At 24.0% G+C, this 22,588-nt stretch overlaps 1 protein-coding gene across 1 annotated transcript in view; it reads left to right on the top strand.

The window, feature by feature from the left end:
• Positions 1-22,588, top strand: part of LOC129618760 (tyramine beta-hydroxylase) — a 113,596-nt gene that overhangs the window by 5,515 nt on the left and 85,493 nt on the right. Inside the window, exon 2 of the mRNA XM_055533726.1 lies at positions 1,799-1,886. The gene's annotated coding sequence lies outside the window, so the exon portion shown is untranslated. The remainder of the gene's footprint in view (positions 1-1,798; positions 1,887-22,588) is intronic.

The raw sequence follows: 22,588 nt of genomic DNA, 5'->3' as shown, positions 1-22,588 counted from the left end.
CACCTAAAAGTATACTAAATAAAATTGAAATATTTTCCGCTCCAAATAATTTTGTTTTTTTTTTTTTTCAAATTTTCTTTTTAATAATAAAGTTTTATGGACTTGTAATAAATATAAAATAGGTATGGGTAGCTGTACCTATATACATATTATTATGTAGGGCTAGATAAGTTCATATTTTGTAGCAAAATTTATGAAGCCAATCTTTTTGACATGATAAAAGCAAAAAATTTTTATTTAATGGTTATATAAAAGTAAATTTTATTATTTTTGTTTCTTATATTTTGTAGTAATTTAAAGGATTTCTTGTAATATTACTGATCAAAAATTGGAAATATTAAAAATATACTTAATATAAGGATTTTACACTTAAACTTTGATGAAAAGTGATAAGGACTGTTATGAAATTTTTGATTTTTTATGTTTTACCATGGTGTTATTTGTTGCATCTCTTGTTATTGGAGTAATTTTTTAATTAAATTAACAAAATTATTCAAAAGCTAATTTAAAATATGTAAAAATTTTTCAGAAATCAGTTTGAAATAAGACCTAAATACTTCTGTTACATGATTGAAATAAAAATAGGCTTTTTAATGAGAGATTTGTTGAAATTGTAGCATTATTGAAGTAGGTACGGCTATATTGGAAGTTTTAATTTCAAAAAACGTTTACCGTCTAACCTTTTTAACGCATTTCTTTTCATTAACTTAGTGTAAACAGTTGATTACGTATCCTTCCTTTTTACTTGTCGAGTCAAACAAAAGTGGTTGAGTATTATATCAAATAATCTATTCAAATTTCAGTCACCATTCTTTGTTTTCCATAACGTGGCAATTTCAATTGATATTCTGAGAAGAAATATTTGACATAATGGTTAGTCTTATTGCAAATATAACATATAAAATTAAGACAACGCGAATTTAGATTCGAAAACAAATGGAAAAAGTGAGTGAAAAGCCGAGATAAATAAAATCAAGCTGCAAAGCTTTTATTTGTATGTAGACGTATAAGGTTTATGCTGAAGAAATGAAAATGATATTTTATTAAAAAAAATTGCATAAATTTAGAATAAATATTATCGTATGTATTGAAATTTTGCTAACTTGTCTTGATTATAAATCATGAATTGGAGAACTAACAAATACTCTTGTTTCAGTTCAATTATTGAAATTTATTGAAATTCAATTAGTGAAATTTGTTTATAGTATTTTATGATGAAAGGAATGAGTTCTAATCTTTCTCCCTTTGTAAATTTTTTTTTGATATTATGATATGGTATTAAAGAATCATAACCCTTTTTTTGATTGAGACGACTTTTTTTGAGATGTACATTTTAAAAGAGATTCGATTAAATTTTTTGATAGTATTAAGTTTTAATTCTGATTTTTTTTCATTCTTATTTAGAAATTTGCAATCCAATTACAATAACATTGGCCTGGTTAAAATCAATTTGTATTAATCATTATAAATTATTGAAATTTCAAGGTCAGTTGTCATATTAATAAAATTTGACATAAGATATCATCACGTAAATAAATTTTAAATATAAAAATATAAATTTAGAATTAATTAATAAAATTCATTATGATAAATTGTCACATATCCCCACATAATTAATGCACGTTTATTAAAATATTTTTCAAAAGTATGAATAATCATAAAATTTTGGCATTAAATTAAGCTGTCCATACACGAATGACGCACATTATTAATTCGAATGAATAAATTTGTTTCAAAATATTATTGTGTAAACACTAAGATTTTTAGATCTAGAAAAGAAATTTATGCTTGTTTACAGGACGACTTTTACATCATTCCCTGTGCGAATAGGCCCTTTTGGCTAGGGGAATGAAACGTATGCCAATCATCAATGCAAAACTTGTCGTGTAAGTAGACTTAGTTAAAATTATTTCTGATAAAAATTTCATTAAGTTTTTTTTTAAGATATTTAATAACGATAAAATAACTGACAAAAATTCTTTTTTTTTTTGTTAAAGAAAGCACTTTAAAGCATTTGTTAAACATTCATAAAATTAAACATAAATATTTAATTATTATTTTTTTCAAAACTTTTATTTATTATTCACTGACTATTCACAATTTAAATTATTATTGCCACACTTGCCATCTACGTATGTTGAATACTTAATATTTTCCTTTTTTGTTTTTGTAATTTAATGAATATTAAACAGAAAGGTCCTTATAAAATACAAAAATTTAAGTATGCATGAAATTCTTTTTAATTTTTTATAATATGTATAAGAAAAATTTTTTGAGTAGGCATTTTTTATTTTTGCATATTTTATTTACACCCACATACAAAAGATTTAAGCATAATGTTTAAATAAATTAAAATGAAATTCACAATTCCATTTAAATTGTGAATTTTATTTTGGCTACGAAAATAGTTTGAAAATATTTTTATTTTCATTAAAAGTTATTGTTTTAATGAAGTCAATGTAAATGCACATTGAATTTAACATTGAACTAAACATTGTTATTCTTGAAAATAATTTTACAAGGACACTTTGAGGTACATAATTTAGTTGTGGTAGCTCGAAATTATCACAACTAAATTATGTAAAAATTATTTGATTCTGTTGCTGAACCTACGACATTCAGCCAGTTACATATATGCTTAAGCTTCATAATTTAATGAGCTGAACTCTTTAACTTAAATGTATGATGTTATTGTATACTTAAACACAAAAATCTGTATTTGATTTTTTAAAAACCGGACTTGATTTTAAAATTTTAAGATTGGATTTTAATAAACCTAAACCTGAGTTCATTTAGAACGAATTGCATTTTATTGATTTAAAATGGAATGGTTTCCATGACGTCCAAATTACGTTAATTATGTATTTTTACACAATTCAGCAATTAGCTTTTAAAGTATTACCGTGCTTTTACAATAAATCAATATACAATAAAATCCATTCTATAAGTTGAATACTTTAAAACTTTCATAAATACATATAAATTTTTAACTATGGAAAGAGAAAATTAAAATTTTTTTTTATGACTTTATACTTTACAACGTTTCTTATAACTATCCGTAACGTCCGAGTACACATCTATCAATATTGAATTCCATAAAAGTCCAATTAAACCATGGATGTAAAATATTATAACGTTAGCATTGATTTTTTTAATTTTTAATGTTTACTGTGGTTTTACACAGTACATTTCGGAATTATTTTTTAAGCATGTTGTGTTCATATTTTTCAATTATCAAGCAACATAAAAAGTTTCTACATGCATATACGAGTATATATGTTTGCAAATGAATATTGTATACTTTGTTTATATATAAAGAAGTAGAAATTTAAAATTAAATTCATTATTAAAGTACTGCAATGTGAAAAAAGAGTGGCCATTAATTTAAAGAATTAATTAAAATTAATTTTTAAATTTTACAATCCAGCTTTGTATTATTATTAGATTTATTTCTGTCTCAAGGTGGTTATTTTTCATAGGAGTTAAATATAAGCGAATGTAAGCGTTAGGAGTTTGAGCTAATTTTTGAGGAGCTCGAGCTGGTTCGAATGAGAGGTGGAAAAGGATAGATCCGGCGGTACCACAACAGGCTTAGTTGTCTTATGCGTATCCTTGGGGGGCTACGGCAACCAACGTAATCTAACCTTATTTAAGTTATTTTAAAGCAATGGTGTAATTTCCGATTTGATTAAAACTGTTAAATTCCTGTAATTTAATTTATATCTAAGACTTATTTTAGAAACAAAATCATTGGGAACCTTTCTTCGTTTAGTTCGGTTTTATAAGAATAGTATGCTAAATAAATATAAAAGTTGTAAGAAAAGAGTTTCAATTTAAAAACTTTACTAAAAAATATATGTTTGCTGTAATCCAAACCTATTACTTATCATTGATGTAATATGATTCAGAGTGGGTAATTAAGATGTTAACAATTATTAGATACTTATACAGTTTATATTACTTCTCACATAATAAGTCCAAATTATGTGTTACCTAAATACTTTTATATAATAAAAATTCCAATGAATTTTTGTACCGCATTTCTATTTCCAAGTTAAATGGTCTCTTCAAATTAAGTTATTATTATAGTGTTAAAGTTGTATTTCATGAATTTTCTATTGTTTTTTTGTAATTTGTTTTATTGTGCATAGCGGTAAAAATACTTTATTAGCAAAAAAATTAACATTCTTTCCCTCTTTGTTAACGTTGAAAACAAAAGAAAAAAGTTTTTAAACTTATAGTAATAAATGAAAATTGCATCCTTTTTTATCAAAAAATAAAAAAAAAAATAACAAGCAACCTTGGGATATGAACAAATAAATTATGGAAAAAATAAAATAAAAAAGGGAGTTCAATTATGTAAGAAAATAATTTTTTACCTTCCTATAAATTTTGTACTACAGGATTGTTTATAAAACAACAACAAATTTTTATAATTGAATTATTAATTTTTGTTATTTTAATGTTGTTGTTCTTAAAACATTCTAGGGATTTATGTTAATAAGCAAATTAATGAATTTTGAATTATCACTGAAATCGAAGACCATGAAAGAGTAGAGCATTGCCAGGTTAGGAGGAGAATCATTTAATAATATTATTTTGTAGAAATATCTACAATACTTGCGGATAAAGTAATAAGCCGTTTTATGCTCGTATGCGTGATTTATTGCATTATAAATTTTTCTACAAATTTTTGATAATAAGTGTTTTAAAAAATTTTTTGTATTCAGTATAAATCAATTATCTGCTGCAAAAATTAAATGGCGCCCAATTTTATGCAATTTGGAAGAATATTTAAAATCACATACTTCTAGGGAAATTCGAATATTTTGAGCAAAAGAGGATTTAAAACGATGTAAATTTTAAAATTTTTTTTAGTTTATGAAAAATTCTTTAATGAAAGTGAAATAAATAATCTTCTGTAGAACAGTTTGTTAAAATAATTAAAATATAAATTCAATTATGTATCTGATTATTTCTATTGGTATCAGGTTCCTATTGATGTTTCTACAATACCGAAATAGCTTGAACTATGTAGTTTAATTTAAAAAGTCAAACTGTTGAATTAACTAGTGTATTGCACATATTAAATATGTTAGCGTGTATTAGCATTGTTTAACTATGAAAAAATAAATTTTATCTAACAGAAACATAAGATCACGAACTCTGTACAACCATTATAAAAGAATCTGGAAGCTTGAAAGTTCCTACAAAATTATCTTGTTTAGGAACAGGGAAATCATGAAAAAATTTTTATAATTTTTGTTGCCTTCTATGCTGCATTAAATTCTCTATCTTTTGTTTTTATATTCCTTTCTTTAGCATTGTTTAATAATGCAATAAATTTTAAGTAAACCTAAAAACTAAAAACGATGTCAGTGCATATTAATGAGAAAATGTTTATAAGAAGAAAAATTACATTGTACATATTCGAATATCTATACATTTGTTTTGCATTATAGCAGTACTGATGTAGAAGAATGAAATTACTTCTAAGACTATACACATCCTTCTACATATGTATATTATTGTATTCCTTTATAATATATTTGTAGATGAATGTTGGGACCATAAATTTGTTATGAGTATTGGCTAAGAATTTTAACATTTATTTTTACTAAATTATTGCTGTCAGTTTCTTTTTGTAGTTTTTATTTTTTTTTAAATTTTTGGAATATTTTGATTTTACTTAAATAAATTCAAATAAATTATTTAAAATGGTTGTAATATTTATAAAAATAATAAAAAATAAAGATATTTTTGTAGTATAATTTTAAGTAATCACCGAATTGTTGTTTGGAATACTCAACTTGTGTCAAACACACTTTATATACCAAATATTTTATGATTAAGATCAAAAGAATTTTAAATAAATTTCAAAGGATTTTATAACATTTTTTGATTTTATGTGTATTTGAATAAAAAATTAAGATTATGACCTACTTATACTGTTTATAAAAATAAATATCTTGGGACATATAATAATCTATTTGGTCCGAGAACAGTTATACAGAGACTAAAAGATATTTGTACATTTTATATAGATAATTTTTAAAATTTACATATTATTAAAAGTTTGTAATATTATTATAGAATTATAAAGGACAATGAATTTTATTTGAATTATTCATAATTAATTTAAAAAGTTATGAAAATTATTCAAATGATGTCCAAAACTTAATTGGAATTTGTAGTTTAAAAAATGATTAATAATTGTCATAAATTAAAGGACAAGTAAAATTTTTAGTAAAACACGGGTGAGTACACACTTCGAATAAAAGCCTTCATTTGATCAATAAATAATTTTATAAAAAATTAATTATTTATTTTGTTTTCTCATATTTGGTCTCACTCACCATATGGAAGGTGATTATATGATTATAGAGTATGATAAAGTGTTAGTTATACAACACTTGTTCGTTTTAAAAATTTATTAAAAATTTGTATTGAGAACTTCTACTTTATATAATTAGAGAACTTCTACTTTATTTAGTTACATGTATTAACAAGTATAGTATACTTGATTAATACATGTGCAAATTGGTAAATACTGAACATTGCAATACTCTTGCACTTGCTAGTAAAAAGGAGCATTAGCAAATATTAAGGTTTGATTCACGAATACGTCGCATAAATTTAATCAGGACCATATTTTCAAGAGAACAACAAGATACGTAAACATTTTTTTCTGAAAAAATATATTTTAACAAGACCAATTGCTATTTCTGTACAATTTCATCTTTTTATTTTGAATTAAAGTATAGATGTGGTAAAAACGAGTTCGATGAGTACATATTATTGCATTTGCTTAAAATATTTTCTTAAAAAACATGTTGTTTGGAACTGCTAAGTACTTAAGCAGACTGAAAATTGCTTAATTTTGAAAATCAATGTGATACCTATATCATGGCCACATCAATGTTTTAATAAAACATAAATTTTCAGTATATTCTATAACTAAGGCTATTTAGAGTGCTAAACCAATTCCTAAATTTCAAGATTAGCCAATATAAATTGCAAATGTTTAAAAAAGAATTGATTTTCACTGAACTTTCATTGATTGTATTAATATTTACGATCCGGAAGAGCAAAAGTATGATTGCCCATGGCGGTAAAATTAATTGACAAAAATCAAAATGAATCTTGACTGAACTTTAAAAATGACCAAGGAATTTAATATCGTAGAAGCATTTTAAAATTTTGAAACTAATATTAATTTGCTAATCTTGTAATATAAATTTTCTCTTTTAAAAATTTATTGGAAGTATTAAAAACCAATAAATATAAATTTCATTCTATATACAATACTCGTATACATAAATAAGAATTCACCTTTTTATTTGACGTTGAACGGTAATAAATTTCTAAGCAGTTTCTTTGCAATTATTATAGTTTCAATGTATTTATTCAGGTAGGTATTGTTTATGGTCTTTTCTTATACAATTTTATTAGCAGTTCTTTTTCCTTTTTTAGCGTTTTATATATAAGCTATTTTCTTAGGTATCCTTTTATTAAAAGAATTGATTCACATAAATTTTTTTTTAAACAAACAAACATAATAGAAAATCAAACGTTGTTGGATGTTTTATGGTAGGTCAGAATGATTTTCAGATGGTATAACGTAAAATCTTCAATAGAAATTTATGTTGATTTCGAGATTGATATATTAAAATTCAATTTTTACCGACCGTATTGTGTAAACAATAGGTAAGTTATGTAATTGCAACAAATTTTGCATATCGAGTTTTCGGTGGGAACGTACTTCTCCATAGTAGGGAAGTGTAAGTAAACTATTTTTAGCAACCTGTCGGTCCGTCGGTCTGTCGGTCTGTCGGTCTGTCGGTCTGGTGTGCACGCGTGTATCTCAAGTTCTGCTTAACTGATTTTGATGAAATTTTACATGTAAGTTTATTTCCACCATGGCACGGATTGATCAACTTTTGGGATATATCAGGCCTCGGGAACTGCACTTTTTAGCGGGTCTGTTTTACATTTTTGAACATTTTGAAGAAAGTATTCAACCGATTTACTTGAAATTTCATATATAAGCTTTTCTCGACCGTCCGCAAAAATTCCTAACTTTTGGAAGAAATCAGACATCAGCAACTGGACGTCTAGCACAAAGCGAAACTCTACTAAGAGCCAAATTTACATTTTTCTAGGTATATAAGCTTACTAATTTCCAAAAAATTGGAAAGAAGTATTTAAAAGACATTTTTATAATATTCTGTAACCCTTTCAATTAACTAGACAATACACGATGCGGTCGGTTATGTGCTGCCACATCAGATATTTTTTTGTGGAGAATTTGCAGACAAAAGTTGCTTTGGAAAATCATTTGGGATTGTAGCATCTATGAACTAAATGGCTCAAAATAATTACATAGGATTTTATGAAATAATGATGGAATATAAAATTATTAATAATTTAATTCCCTCACAATTGAAGAGGAGTTGAAATTTATGAATTTTTTAACGATTTCAAAATGGCATTGGAATCGATTTCGCATTTGCTTAAACAAGCTTTTTTTCGGGATCTGATTTCAACACCGTGTTTGAAAATTTTCGAATACCAGTCGTTTATGTGTCGTTATCTCTGGTTTTCATGTTAATTGTCTAGCATTTTTTGCTGTTTTTGATTTAAAAATGGGATGTGTATTTATTCAGTGTGGAGAACAAAATGAAAAATCTGAACACGTATTTACTATTTGTCTAAAATTCAAATCTGGGAAAAAGCAATTATGTTGTATAATATTTTGAAATCAAAAATTTTCTGATTACTTTGTTCAGACAAATTTTTCATTTACGCTATTTTTCCCCCCAAACACTTAACTTTATTCGTTTGTACTCTTTTCTTTTCATAAAAGGTATACACTAAAGCTATTACAGGAAATTGAAAAATATATAAAATTTTCGTTCCATTTTCCTTCTGTTTTTTTTATTGTTCTTTATTGTCCACCTATAAAATCGATGTTCTTATCAGAAATTTTTACGTTTTTTCTTTTTTTTTGTGTATTGCAACACAAAAGGTTAAAAAGTAAATCGAATGTAAACCATAATATCGAGATAGTAAATAAATCTATGACTATAATGCTCTGAAAATTCAATCAATTCATCCTGAAAACTGTATTGTCATCATGAACTTATTATATTTTTTCCCTTAACTTTTTTTTGCTACAGGATTATATGAAAAGGAGAAAAAAAATTTAAAAGCTTCAGGATACTTAAGAAATTTATTGTTATAATATATTGAAGAGAAAATCATTTTGAAATAATTTGAATTAAATGAAAATTTTCTAATTTCGTTTTTTGTGTATGTGTTTTATAAAAATGTGGCATACAATAATGATTTTTTAGCTTGAATTTAATTAGAATTTAAAAAGTCATATGAAAAATTTCAATAAAATTACATTTAATGATTTTCAAATAATTTTGTTGATTTTAGTCTAGGAAGAAGTTTGAGTTCTATTGTACTTGGAGAAAATTAAAGCTATTGTAAATATTTTAATGTTAAACACATGCTAAAATAAAAATATTTTAATTTTTTTTTTTTACATTAAACCAAAAACCTTAAAATTAAAGACAAAATGTGAAAATATTAAAAATTATTTTCGCGACTTTATTATTTTTTTCATATTGTGTATTATAATGCAATAAAGACTTTATGGCACTAATAAAAATTAATAAGATATGAAAAGGTCAAGGGCAATGTCGGCATTTTTCTCCAAAAATAAAAACAAATATTTTACGAAATGTGAAAAAAAAAAATCATGTAGTGGGAGGAGGAATGTCAGAAAATTGATTTTTATTTTTTAAGAAAATGTTGACTTAATATTTAAAGTTAGTTGTTAAAATTTAATTGGAATTAAATTTAAATTAAAATTATGCTAGAAATCACAGCAATAAGAGTTTGGAAATAGATTTTTAATATCTAACTTCAATAGCAGCAGCACGCCCATTTTCACTTGATCCATTTTCATTTGATCTTGCGAATTTTAAGTGTAAAGTGATCTTGTTAAATGGAGAAAAAATATTGAAAACAAACTCTTGGAAAATTAATGCAGTCCAACCTACAAACAATGCTGAAAAGTCTATAACTATGTTTCTAAGAATTTAAATTATGAAAAACTATAACAACTTGCTGGGAATTCTGTTGCTAAGTTTAAAATTTAATAACATTCCAATTGGTTCTAATATATAAATTTTCTCAAAAATTTCAATATTTTCTTGAAGGTTTTCGTACCTACAGAATTTTTCGTATCTATACTTAATTACAGAATATATTTTATTAGTAGTTTGGGATAAGTTTAGAAATTTGTTTACCTTATGAGTAAGAAATAGATACTTAAACTGTACTGCCAAAAATGTCTTATGTTCAGAAACCACTTTCGAAGAAATTCATAATTATTTTGCTTATTTCGATAAAAATTGCACATTTCTTACAACTTAATTAAGAAACATTCTCATTTCTATATTGTACGGTGAACCCCATTTTTTTTTTGGATATTTACATATGTATGTATTTCTAAATATTCTTAGAAAAAAATATCTAAAACTAATTCAAAGTATTTAATTAACAATAAAATTAAATGGTTAAAGAGTAGGAAAATTTAATAAAACTTAGGCGTTGGAAAAACTTTTTTACTTACATATAAAATAATTTCTCATACTATAGAAAAAGGAAAATGAACAAAAAACAAAAAATCTGTTCAGAAATTTCTTAAAATTTTATTTGATTTTTTGCAAAAATCACTTCCAATTACTACAATTTCGTTGTTACTTCAAAAAATCTTTTTTAACTCTTTCCTTTCTTATCATATTTTGTATATATAAAGTAGTTTACTTTGTAATTGAGTTATGAAAACTTTAGAAATGTTCCAAAATAAAAGTAAATCCTTCTTACTTTCTTTAAAGCAATTTCTTTTATCTTCATCCCTAAGATTTTTAATAGTAAAACTTTTACATACAATTTTATCTACTGTATATACGAAAGCAAAAATACACAAAAATTCAAACACATGTACAACATACACATAAATTCATATACAACTTGAAAACGGAATATTTTCGTTTTTGAATTTTGTTATTCGGAAAATTTCATTTATATCCGAAAATGATTGAAAAAATTTGGTTTTTTACGCATTTCTCTCAATTGATCCATAAAACTAATTAAGATTTCTATTGAAAATTGTATATAGTTTACGCTTAATTCAGTAAATTAAAAAGATTTTGTTTTTGAATGCTTTCATTAGTTTCAATGAATCGATTAATGAAATTTTTACAGAAAATTATAAGCTTGTTCCCAATACGAGTAGGTACACGTTTTTTCAGATGTTCCAGTATATTTAAATTTAGGAATCGAATATTTTTTAATTTATTTTAGTCATGCAAATTGACAATTGAATTTAATAGGTAAATTTTGTAGTTTTCGAGAAAAAAATGTTTAGGTCACTGAAATGTTTTTTTTTGAGAAAATCAAGGTCTAACAAACAAATGTAGATTAGAGTCTATTAAAAACTGCTGAATGCTCAATAAGGTTTCTCTCAAAAAATAGAAATAAAGGAAAAACTTAGTAAAGCAAAGGAATTTCAAGCATTTGCTCTTCGACTTTGGAAAAAACGAAACATTCTTTTTAGTCGAAGGGATTATGTTACGAATAGATTCTCTAAGTATTCACACACCATAGCTTGTCATTTGTCTTTATATTAGTGTAAAAAATTCAATTATTAAAATATTAATTCAGCTTTTCACTTCGATGGCTCCTTGAACTTTCATAGTACATAATATTCCAGAGTGAAATTGAATTATCAGTTACACTACACACTTAAATTAATTATAATAATTATAATGCTTTTATAATCTTAATTAGCCAATTAATATTAATTATTTTATTATAAAATCTTTTATAATTTAAGTGAAAAATTATTAAAAATTTTTTACAAAATATTTTCAATTCAAAATTTAATAATATTTTCATTATTAAACTATAAATAACGTCATGTTCCACCGTGTACACACAATATTTTTTTTCCTCTGGCGGCTTTTAAAACAAAAGAAAAAAAAAGTAGCTGCTGTACACTGAAAAAATTTTTTATAAACAAAAATAATAAGAGGCGAAAAACTCTTAATTTAAAGGTATTACACAATTTTTTTTTTTTTTTGCAAAAACAAATAAAAAGTATTAAAAAAATAACAATTTTCTTTACAAAAACACAAAAAAAAATTTATTTTCCTTTGAATTTTCTCCGTGTATAGTGCGGTGATATTAAAACCAAGATATTAAAAAAAACAAAAGGACTTAATAAAACAAAAAAGAAGCAAAACAAGCAAAAAACCCAAAATTATTTAAAATCCCTTATATTTATTATAATAAACATTCCGAAAATACTTCACTCCGTTCTGTTCGGTTCTGTTCAACAGGTTGCTAATTTAAAGCCATTAAACGAAGGAAAAATTTCTATTCGATTAAAAATATAAAAGAATCAGAAAAAAAGAAAGAAAAACCAAAAACTTAGTAAAGAAAATTTTCACCAAAAAAAAAAAAATTATGTACGCATTAAAGGAAAATCTTTTGGTTGAAATTTAATTTCAATGAAATTTTTTTTTTTTGGGTTGCTAGTACATAACACTTAAGTGTAGTATTCATTAGAGCGTTAAACAACAACATTTTGTTATACCAAAAAAAAAAAAATTACAATATGGTGAATAAAATACACTTATTTGCGTTTATATTTTGATCCTTTTAATAACAAACAAGAAAAAATTGTCAATAATATGAAAGGCGAGTAGGCAATGTCGTAAGACAAAAATCACTTATTATCAATCAAAATATATAAAATTTGATTAATGTGATTTAGATGAATTGATGATGATTGGCAACCGGCAATTGAGAAGAATAAATTGCGAACAAATGATAAATTTGACTACTTAATGGCAAATGATAATTGACGTAACACTATTATACCATTATTTCATTAACAATTTTGTGATTATGTAGTTGAAAACAATTTTATGGAGCAGAGTTTTTGATTGCCATAAAGTTCAATATCTTTTAAATTTACAGCTACAATTAATCCTGAAAATGATTACTCTTATTTCAAGATTTTTTGAGTATTTTAAACATTTAATTAGAGCAAATAACCTGTTGACAGAGCTGTTCAAAATTAGCTTTTTAATTTCAGTTTTAACGTAAGTTAATTAGGAAAGCTTATTATTTATTTGGGGATATTATAATTTGGGTTGATGAATTTACTTAATTTAGAAATTGATTGAAAAAATTTATTGTTTCACACTTAATTGAAAAATTGGTTTCGGTTTTAACGATTCGGATGTGTTATATATTTTTAATTGGATTAAAATTTGTATGTAATTTTAATTGGATTAAAATATGTATGATTCTTTATGAATAATCAAATATGTTAGCAAAAGAAGCAAATATGTTAGCCTTCAACCATCTCGGACCGTTTTGTCAAGTTGCACATAGTACCACATCATACCTAAGGTTGTAAAGTATTATTCGAAGAATTAGCAAAATCTTGTCAATTAACAGAATCTTGAATACTCTCTTGAGAGTATTCTGTTATTTTCGGATCTATTGCTCGTTCATTTTTGAATGTTTGATTCAAGCATTTATTATGCAGCTTACTAACTGATAGAACTCTGTACATTTAATCATATCCAAAATGACAGTATAACTTGAATGTGGATCATAAAATATGAAGTTCATTGACCAAATTTAAGTATACGTTAGTTCGATATTAAGTATATACACAATAGTCTGGCAATAAAGAACGATTCATTTGCAGGAAGTGTCCGTATTTTCCTATGTCCAAAATAAAAATTTTGTTATTTAAACTGAAAATATTCTAGCCAATTTATGTACAATATTAATGAGATTTGTAATTTTTATGAGTTTGTACACGAAAAAATTTCATTTTAATTATATTTTATGTCTAATAGTGTTTTCATTTAGCATGATTGTAAGTCATTTTTGGAAAATATATTTTTTAATTAACCTTTACTTTTCTTATATAGTAATTTTCTTTTTGTAAACTTTACACAATTACCTCTATTTGAATTGTTATGACTTTTGCCTTTTTTTTCTAAAAAAAAAAAACAAAAAAGAAATAAAAATGTAAATTTTCTACATTAAAAGCCTATGCATTTGTAAACAGGTAAATTTGTAACAAATTAAGGCTCTTAAGGAGTATAGAAAAAAATTATTGTATTAATTAAGAAAGAATATTAAAGTCCAATTAACTTTGAATTTCTTTTAGCCACTCTAATTACAATTCGTTTTGTTTACCAACACTTTGTTAACTTAAAATGTGAAATTCATCCAGAGAAATTGTTAAACTTTATAGTAAATTATGTTAATAGGAATCATTGGTAATTTTTCACCCCAAGGTAATTGGAAATTTTTGTTTTTTTTTTATATTTGCGGAGTGGAGATAAAAAAGTCTTAGAAGTTAAAATAAAAGAAATGAACAAAAATTCTTTTAAAAAGTCTCACTAATTGCACTGGTAGATTTTTTATATTCGTATTGATTTTTTGCTTGGGAAAAGCACTTATGTTTTATAGATTTTCCATTTAGTTCCTGGGAATGTTGTTGTTTAAGTTATTGACCTATGATAAATGTTACTTTTGGTGACTACTTTTTTAATTAACTTTGTATTCATGACAATTTAGCATATTTTGCTTTTTTAAGACAAAAATATTTATTTACTTAAATTCTCGAATTAATTAAGTAGCAAAATTCCAAGTGAGTAAATTCGAATTTACATACTTAATTTCATGTGAATTTTTTGTCATAAAATAATCCAAATATAATCTGATTTAACAAAATTTTTTGTTAAAATACTTATAGGAATCCGGTTCTTGATAATTGAAAAATTCTTTTTATTCATAACAATTTTTCAATTTTTATTATAAAACGTGCAATTTATATATATGTTTATATATATGTTTGCAATTTATATATATGGAATGTTTAAATGTGGGTTAAAATAATCCCATTCTTTTGATGCAAAAACAATTCATTAGTTTTAATAAAACTTCATTACGGTTAATTCGAAGAACTGCACCTACACATAAGAATAAGCAAACAACAAAGCAAACATAAGCTATGGTGAAACAACATATTGTGCCAAAGCGAAATGTTCCGCCATAGAAGAAAAGCAGTTTTAATGATCTATTCTTGTAGACAGTTGTACATTCATTCATTAAGACAATATTCTCATTTTGAGTTTTTTGATCTCTAACTTTATTCAGACTCATAGAAAACTACACTTATATGTATATGTGATATACAATTATATATTACGAATTCCAGTATAGAAAAGTTTAAGTTATTTAACACTTCCAAAGTGATAAATGTTGATGTTACTAAACCGCTCTATACAAGTTCAGAATTCTTACATTAAAATTTAAAATAAAAAAATTACATTTCATTTATTTTTTCTTCAAAATTCTTTAACCACAAAGAAAAAAAAAATAATTCCACATGTTTAATTGTTAATTAAATAGCATTATTAAAGAAACAAGAAATTATACAAAAGATTAAAGGTGAAAACCAAAAAAAAAAAACAAAATAAAAAATTCTAACAAACTAATTAATAAAATTCTTAAATTTATTACAAAAAAATTAAAACCACCATCACACTAAATTAATAATGTTTAGTATTAGCACTCATATTAGCATTAGAAACTCACACACACACAAACACACAATTCCTAAGAATTTTTTATATTTCTTTTTCTCTAGAAAAAAAAAATTTAATAATCACTTGTAAAATTTGGCAAACAGATGGGGAATGCTACGGGTTTGGTAACGAAAGACTGAAACCAAGAAAATTTTCTTTTGCGTAAAGATTTTCGATTTTCTTATTATTTTTTGTTGTTTTTCTTGTTTTTCTAGAAAATATATACTTAAATAAGTTTTCAAAAGTAAAGTGACAGTAAAATGTTCGGTTTTATTATATTTTTTTTGTCTCTTACATTTTTTGAATTTTGTTTTCTTTTTTAGAACAGCCACAAAGAAGAAAAAGTTTTCTATATTTTTTTTGTATTCTTATTTTTTTTTCATTTCATTTTAAGGATATGAATTTCGAGAGAGTTTGTACTTATTTATTCAGAAAAGTTGAAAAAAATAAAAATATTATGTTCAAGTTTTTTCTTCATGTTACAGGAAAATTTTCAAGTATTTAAAAAAATTTTTTTGTTGGAAATCTTATAAATTCTAAAAAGTCCGGTACTTTGAATATAATGGGGGAGTGTGTACACAGCTAAATATGATTATTGTCTAAAATATTTCTTTTTATGATATTATTAAATTCTCATTTCAATAACGAAATTGTCGTAAAAGTTTGTTATCTGTATTTACTTAAATGTGTTACACTATTGCATATTTATAGGCGATAGAAATAAAAAATATTTTGAAAAGTGATGTTTTTGTTTTTTATACACAAGATTTTATTATATCTTGGGGAATATTTGTGTCAGAAAATATTTTAAGCATCAAAGTTTTGTTTTTTGTATGTAGGTGCCTTTGTGTTATGTTTTGTGAAGCAAATATTACTTATAACGTAAAATGTATTTGGAAATTCTCAGTTTCGATTTTAATTTAAAAAATATTATATTTTTAGGCGAATAGTTCAAATGTAGGAAGTACTTGACAACTAATTGCGACACGAAAAATTCAGCATTCAAGAAGAGGATCATAAAAAATAAATTAATATGGTCATTAGACCCTTATTTAATAGCTGTAGTGTCGATATGTGGTATTATAGAAAATCACCAGGTACTGGCGGTGTAAAACAACCATTATTCAAGAGTAAACACAAAGAAGGAGAGATTTGCTTTGGACTGTTATATAGACATTTGATATACCATTAAATCCGTATTACATTTATGACCGAATTGGAATGAGGCAGTGATGAAACATAAAGCTGGAAATGCGGATACTTTTTCGAGGCATTTTTCCTTGGGTACTGTGGCTAAGAGATATACTTCGTTGTTTTTCAGAATGTTGTGAGAGTTAAGAACGTGTGTCAAAATGGATTAAAATATTATGACCATGAATTTTTATACCATAAGTTTTTTGCTAGGTCAAAAACTTGGCGACGAAATTTTTTCAAGAAATTTCATTTATTCATATTGTATACAATCTTGAGTTGTTACTTCTTAAATCAGAGTAAAAATGTAATAGCTGTTTACATTAACAAAATTTCAAATAATTATGCAAAAACATCTGGGCTGCACTTATTCATAATATGTGCAATTATAAATTCTTATATAGAAAACAGTTATGCAAATAATATATCCTTTCTATATTTTGCAAAAACATTCAATCTTGCAATGTTCACACATACGAGTACATCCATGTACTTCATATAAAATTTCTTAAAATAATTATTTTGATATGTGCATAAAATTTACAAGTATAAAAAGACTCTTTTATTTAAATCTTGTTCAACATACCAATAAATTTTATTAAAAATAGTGGTTGAGCATATTGAAATGAACATTATTGTATTGAATAGACTATAAGTTTATTTTCTCTTTTATTAAAATTTTTAGAATGTTAAAAAACCATTTTGGCATTAAATTAAATGTTATAATTTAACCAAAAAATGTTAACACATTAAACTTGTAATTTTATAATGAAAATAATTTAAAATGTAATTCATGCATTTATGTATGTATATGTACAGTATGTATAATATATAGCTTTTAATATATACTTGTGGTACGCGCGGTCTCAACTTTTCGCAATTAAATACAACATGTTAAATAATTTTGTTGATTTCATCAACAATTTCAAATGTTAAATTATTTAAGTATAATAGACTATTAATTGTAATTTCAACAATGCATCTTATTTAATGATAATATATAAGAAAGGTTATTCGTAAAAGCTGCTTAATTCATTTGAAATTCATATTTTATTTATGTAAGAAGAAATGGAAATTTGTTTAAGACACTTTAATAAATAATGAATTTTATGTGTATACTCCTATATATATGCAATATTATGATACAAGAATTTTTCATTTCAACTACATAACATTCATGTACAATATTTAGTATACATACACGGTATATTTTAAATGAAATGTTATGTGAGAATATTTAATTCAATATTTTATGCATATCACACAAGAAAAGGATATCAAAGAAAACACGAAAAGTATGCAATTATATTTAAAGGTAAAAAAAATATTCCATATATTCTCTTATACCTGAGGTGGATTCAGAGCTCCTGAAAATTGTAATGTTGGAAAGCAAGTATCATAATATGTAAACCCGATGTAAATTACATTATCTAAAATAATATGTAATATAAGTTAAATGTTAGTTTAATTTTCACTATTGATTGAATTGCAATTTATAAATCAATTTTCAGTAGATATTTAAGCAGCAATAACAGAAGATAGATATAGATATATTTATATCAATACCATGGCATAGATATGGTTTTGATTGTCATCTATGATATTTTCTTTTATAAGATTTGCCTCGTTTAATTAAAGTAACTATATAGCCTCCCAGTTCATTTATTCAATTTTGTAAGCGTCACTTACAGAAAATTATCAAATTTGTTGTTGATGTTCATAGACGATTTATTTTGTGTTTTAATGATATTTATTGTTGTTTTATAAATTAAAATCCTTTCAATACATTTATAATGATTGTAAATATTGCTTGTCGAAATAATGTGGATTATTTATAATTATTGTTTTTTCTTTTAAATTGTTGCCATCTTCCACTACCAATATGATAACATTCAAATAATTATCGCAATTCTGTAAAAAGATTCCATTAGACTACAGTATTTCAGCAGATATTGAATTTTTTAGGAATATTATAATTTTAATACATATATGAACCACTACTTTAGTCTATAAACTGAGCTAGTATTTTTAATTTTTTTAAAGAATCCTCTATTATATAAGTATACTTCTTTGCAAAATTTAGAAATAAAATTTAAAAATCATCTGAATCATCTCTCATGAGAGAAATAAAATTAAAGTTTCTGCAGTAGTCCTGATCTATTTTTCCTTGATAATACATATATATCTGCTCTCATGGGGGTCTCAAAAATTTCTTTTTTACTTTAAAGAGGATGAGAAATAAAAAAATGCAAAACTTTTTTTTTTATATAGATAATAAAATAAACATTGAATAAAATACACATAGCTAGTTTTCTATAAGTTCAAAGGCACTTTTATTTATTTTGGAAATGTTTTTTAAATTGAATAAATTTAAATTATATAGAGAGATAGCTTGTTATTAAAATTAAAATAGAAAGACTATTATGTATAAATGAATTTAAGTTTAAAAATAATAAAATATCTTAATATTTCCATCATTAGTTGAAAAATATATACAAGAAATTTTTGTTATTTTAAAAAGCATTCTAAAGCATCAAAAATTCATTTAAACTGAAATGAAGAAAAACAAATTAACAAAATAAACCTAAATGAAAATTATATGCAAATTAAAATTGTAAAAAAAAAAAACTACTATTCACTTTATAATTTATTTTATTTTTTATATACTTGTAGTTTTTTCAAAAAAGGATTAAAGAAAAAAAAAACCCTTAATTAAAGCATCAGAGCAATAGAAAATGCAAATTAGTTAAGAAAATTCACAACTTATATAAAAATGCATATTTAAGTATTCTAAAAGAAAACTTTGAACTTTATGACAACAGTATCCTTTATTGTATATTAAGTGAATTTAAATTAATTTGAACTTAAACTCAATTTTCGTATATCCTTGCACATTAAATATAACATATATAAATGTATGTATGTATGCGCTTCATGGGAGAAAAAGAGATTAATTTAAGAATAAAATGCAAGTGTGCTTGCTGTAATAATTTAATTTTTTTCATTATCTTCATCATCATGTAATAAATTTTTGGACATTTATCTGCAATCTGCATTTTAATATTGTATTCGTTATATTATGTAGTTAGAACACTTTATAAAGATGTAAGTAATGTTTTTTAAAAAAAATACTTGTATCTATACATTGTTAGTATTGTAAATCTTTCTTGTAAAAGGATTAAAATTCAAAGTGAAAATAGTTATTATGATAAATGCTTTATTAAATTTTTCATACACTTGACACAATTTTTTTGGGGTACAAGTTGTAGTTTTGTAATATGTTAATTAAAAGTGAGGTTAAAAATGAATTTAAATGAATTATTCGTTCTTTTATTTTTTAGAAAAGTTTATAATTTTAAAATGAAAATGCATTTCACTGAGATATTTTTTTTCTTTTACAAAATGAATTTGGTACCTTAAATTTTGTGTAATGCTTAGAAATGAAAATTAAATTTATTCTAGTAAGTTCAGCGATTTGAGAATAAAATACAAATTTAAATGTTAAAGTATGTTTTTCAAATTTGTAATCGGAGATATTTATGGTGTTGTAATAATTAAGAACTTTGTTCTATAATTTATTTTTGTACTCCATGAGTGAATGTCGTGTACATATTAATGTATTTGTCTAGTGTAGTTTTTAAGTGTAAAAATATTCTGAAAAATTCAAATAACTTGATTCTGTAAATTATCAAAGTTTATTATATTTTTAAAAAAATTTTACCTCATAGATTGTGGAAAAATAAGGATTTTACTTAGAAAAATGAGAAATCAAAATTACAGAGGGTAATCTGATAAAAAGAATGAAAATTATTATTTGAAAATTTATTAAAAAGGGATGACTTAGAAAATGAGATGTAGAATTTCTGAAAGATTTTGTGAGTTGGGTGAAATTTTAATATTTTAGCCGTTGGCTAAGACAGTGTTTAACGAGAAATTCTAGTAATAATTCTACAATAAAATCAGATAATTGTGTATATATCAGACTGAAATTATTTGATGAATTTTATGTCAAAATTTAGCAATTTGATGAGAAAATGAAAATCAGTTGATGGCTGCTGAAAATTTTTGTAAAAAATTGATTAAGATAATGACTTAATATTGCAAGCCGGCTAAGATGAAATTTAAAATTGAAAACATGACATAGTTAGCCTCTTAAATCTAAAGGCTAATTTTGCTTTTTTTTAAAACTTATTTGAATTGACTTGTGAAGATAATCTATGTATATGTTACCGCGATTTATGTTATAAAATGTAAGTTTTTTATTACTAATTCGCTTATCAACGACCCAATAATTTTTTTCTATAAGCGGGAAAATATTAATTAATTCTGTTATGTAAGTAGTAAAATAATATAATCAATTAACATTAAAAATAAAATTCAGAATGCTTTAATTTCATTGCCAAATCGAATGCCAATTATGCCACTTTATTTTTCAATTTCTTTTGAAAATTTCATTGCAATGACAAATTATTATTTTAAGACCTTGAAAACCTCTCCCGTGTAGTAGTAGGTTTTATTAATACTGTATATACTATTAAGTTCAATTCAATTACTGTCAAAATATTTAACTTTTGTTATAGAAGGCAACAATTCATTTTAAAAATTATATTAACAACTTAACATATTGCAAGCAATTTAATAACATTATAATTCATGGCCATTCAAAAGTTACCATTTTACACCTTTCTATTTATTATTAATTTGCTAGTATAAAATATTTACAAATATCGTTTTTATTATTTTTTTTTTGTATTTTGTAGATTTTTATACAAAATTTTCGATTAATAAATCATTTTGAATTTTTTTTTATTTTTTATAATTTCTTCAATAGAAATACATATAAAGAAAATATCATCAATTTTATATATGTAAGTACGTTTATTGTGTCTGTTATTGCAGGATCATAAATAAATAATATCCAAGAATATTTGAACGCTTTTCAATCTCGATAAACTTTCAATAAGTTCTTTTCAATTTTATTTTACTTTTTTATTTTTTGTTTTGTGTATCGTGAATGAAAAATTTTATATCGAAAAGTAAAAGTTTAACAAGAGAACAAAATAATAAGAAGGTTAAAAGAAAAATGAATAATTTTTTGTATTTAAGTAGTCAAGGCAATTATAAGATCATTACGGCTATAAATAGGTTTATTTGAATGTTAACTTGGCTTGGAAGTAACAAACATAAAGGCAGATTGTGATTTGTTTTGAAAAACAGATTTGTAGCTTAAAATATTTCCAATCATGAATTTCACCGATGATTTACTAAAATTGTTAATTCTAAATCTGTAGAAGTGAAGAAAAGAATTTTATGGACTTTACTTAAAAGTCACAACTTAAGTCGCAATTCATAGAGGTTTTTGAGTCACATCCATTTCTTCTCATTACAATTCCTTGGAGTTTGTTATTAAAAAGCGCAACTCCAATCCAATAAAAAAGAACAGATTACATCCAGTAGATGTTTATGATGAAGAAAATTTTTTTCTGCTGCAATAATTGAAAAAATTTCACTCTCAGTAATCGTTCATAACCATGACTCGTGTTTATTTAGAATGTACTCATCATATTATAAGTATTCCCGTTTTTATTCTCTTATTTTATATTACAATACAAGTAATAAATTTATTACACATTACAAAACTCAGAATTCGACTAAGGTAACGTTAGTAGAAACTGGGAAACGAAATTTTATGATAT

This window comes from Condylostylus longicornis, unplaced genomic scaffold (assembly GCF_029603195.1).
Source record: "Condylostylus longicornis isolate FDR11 unplaced genomic scaffold, ASM2960319v2 ptg000010l, whole genome shotgun sequence".
Classification (NCBI taxonomy): Eukaryota; Metazoa; Arthropoda; class Insecta; order Diptera; family Dolichopodidae; genus Condylostylus; species Condylostylus longicornis.
Note: the sequence above shows the minus strand (reverse complement) of the source record. Positions and strands in the feature narration are given on the sequence as shown.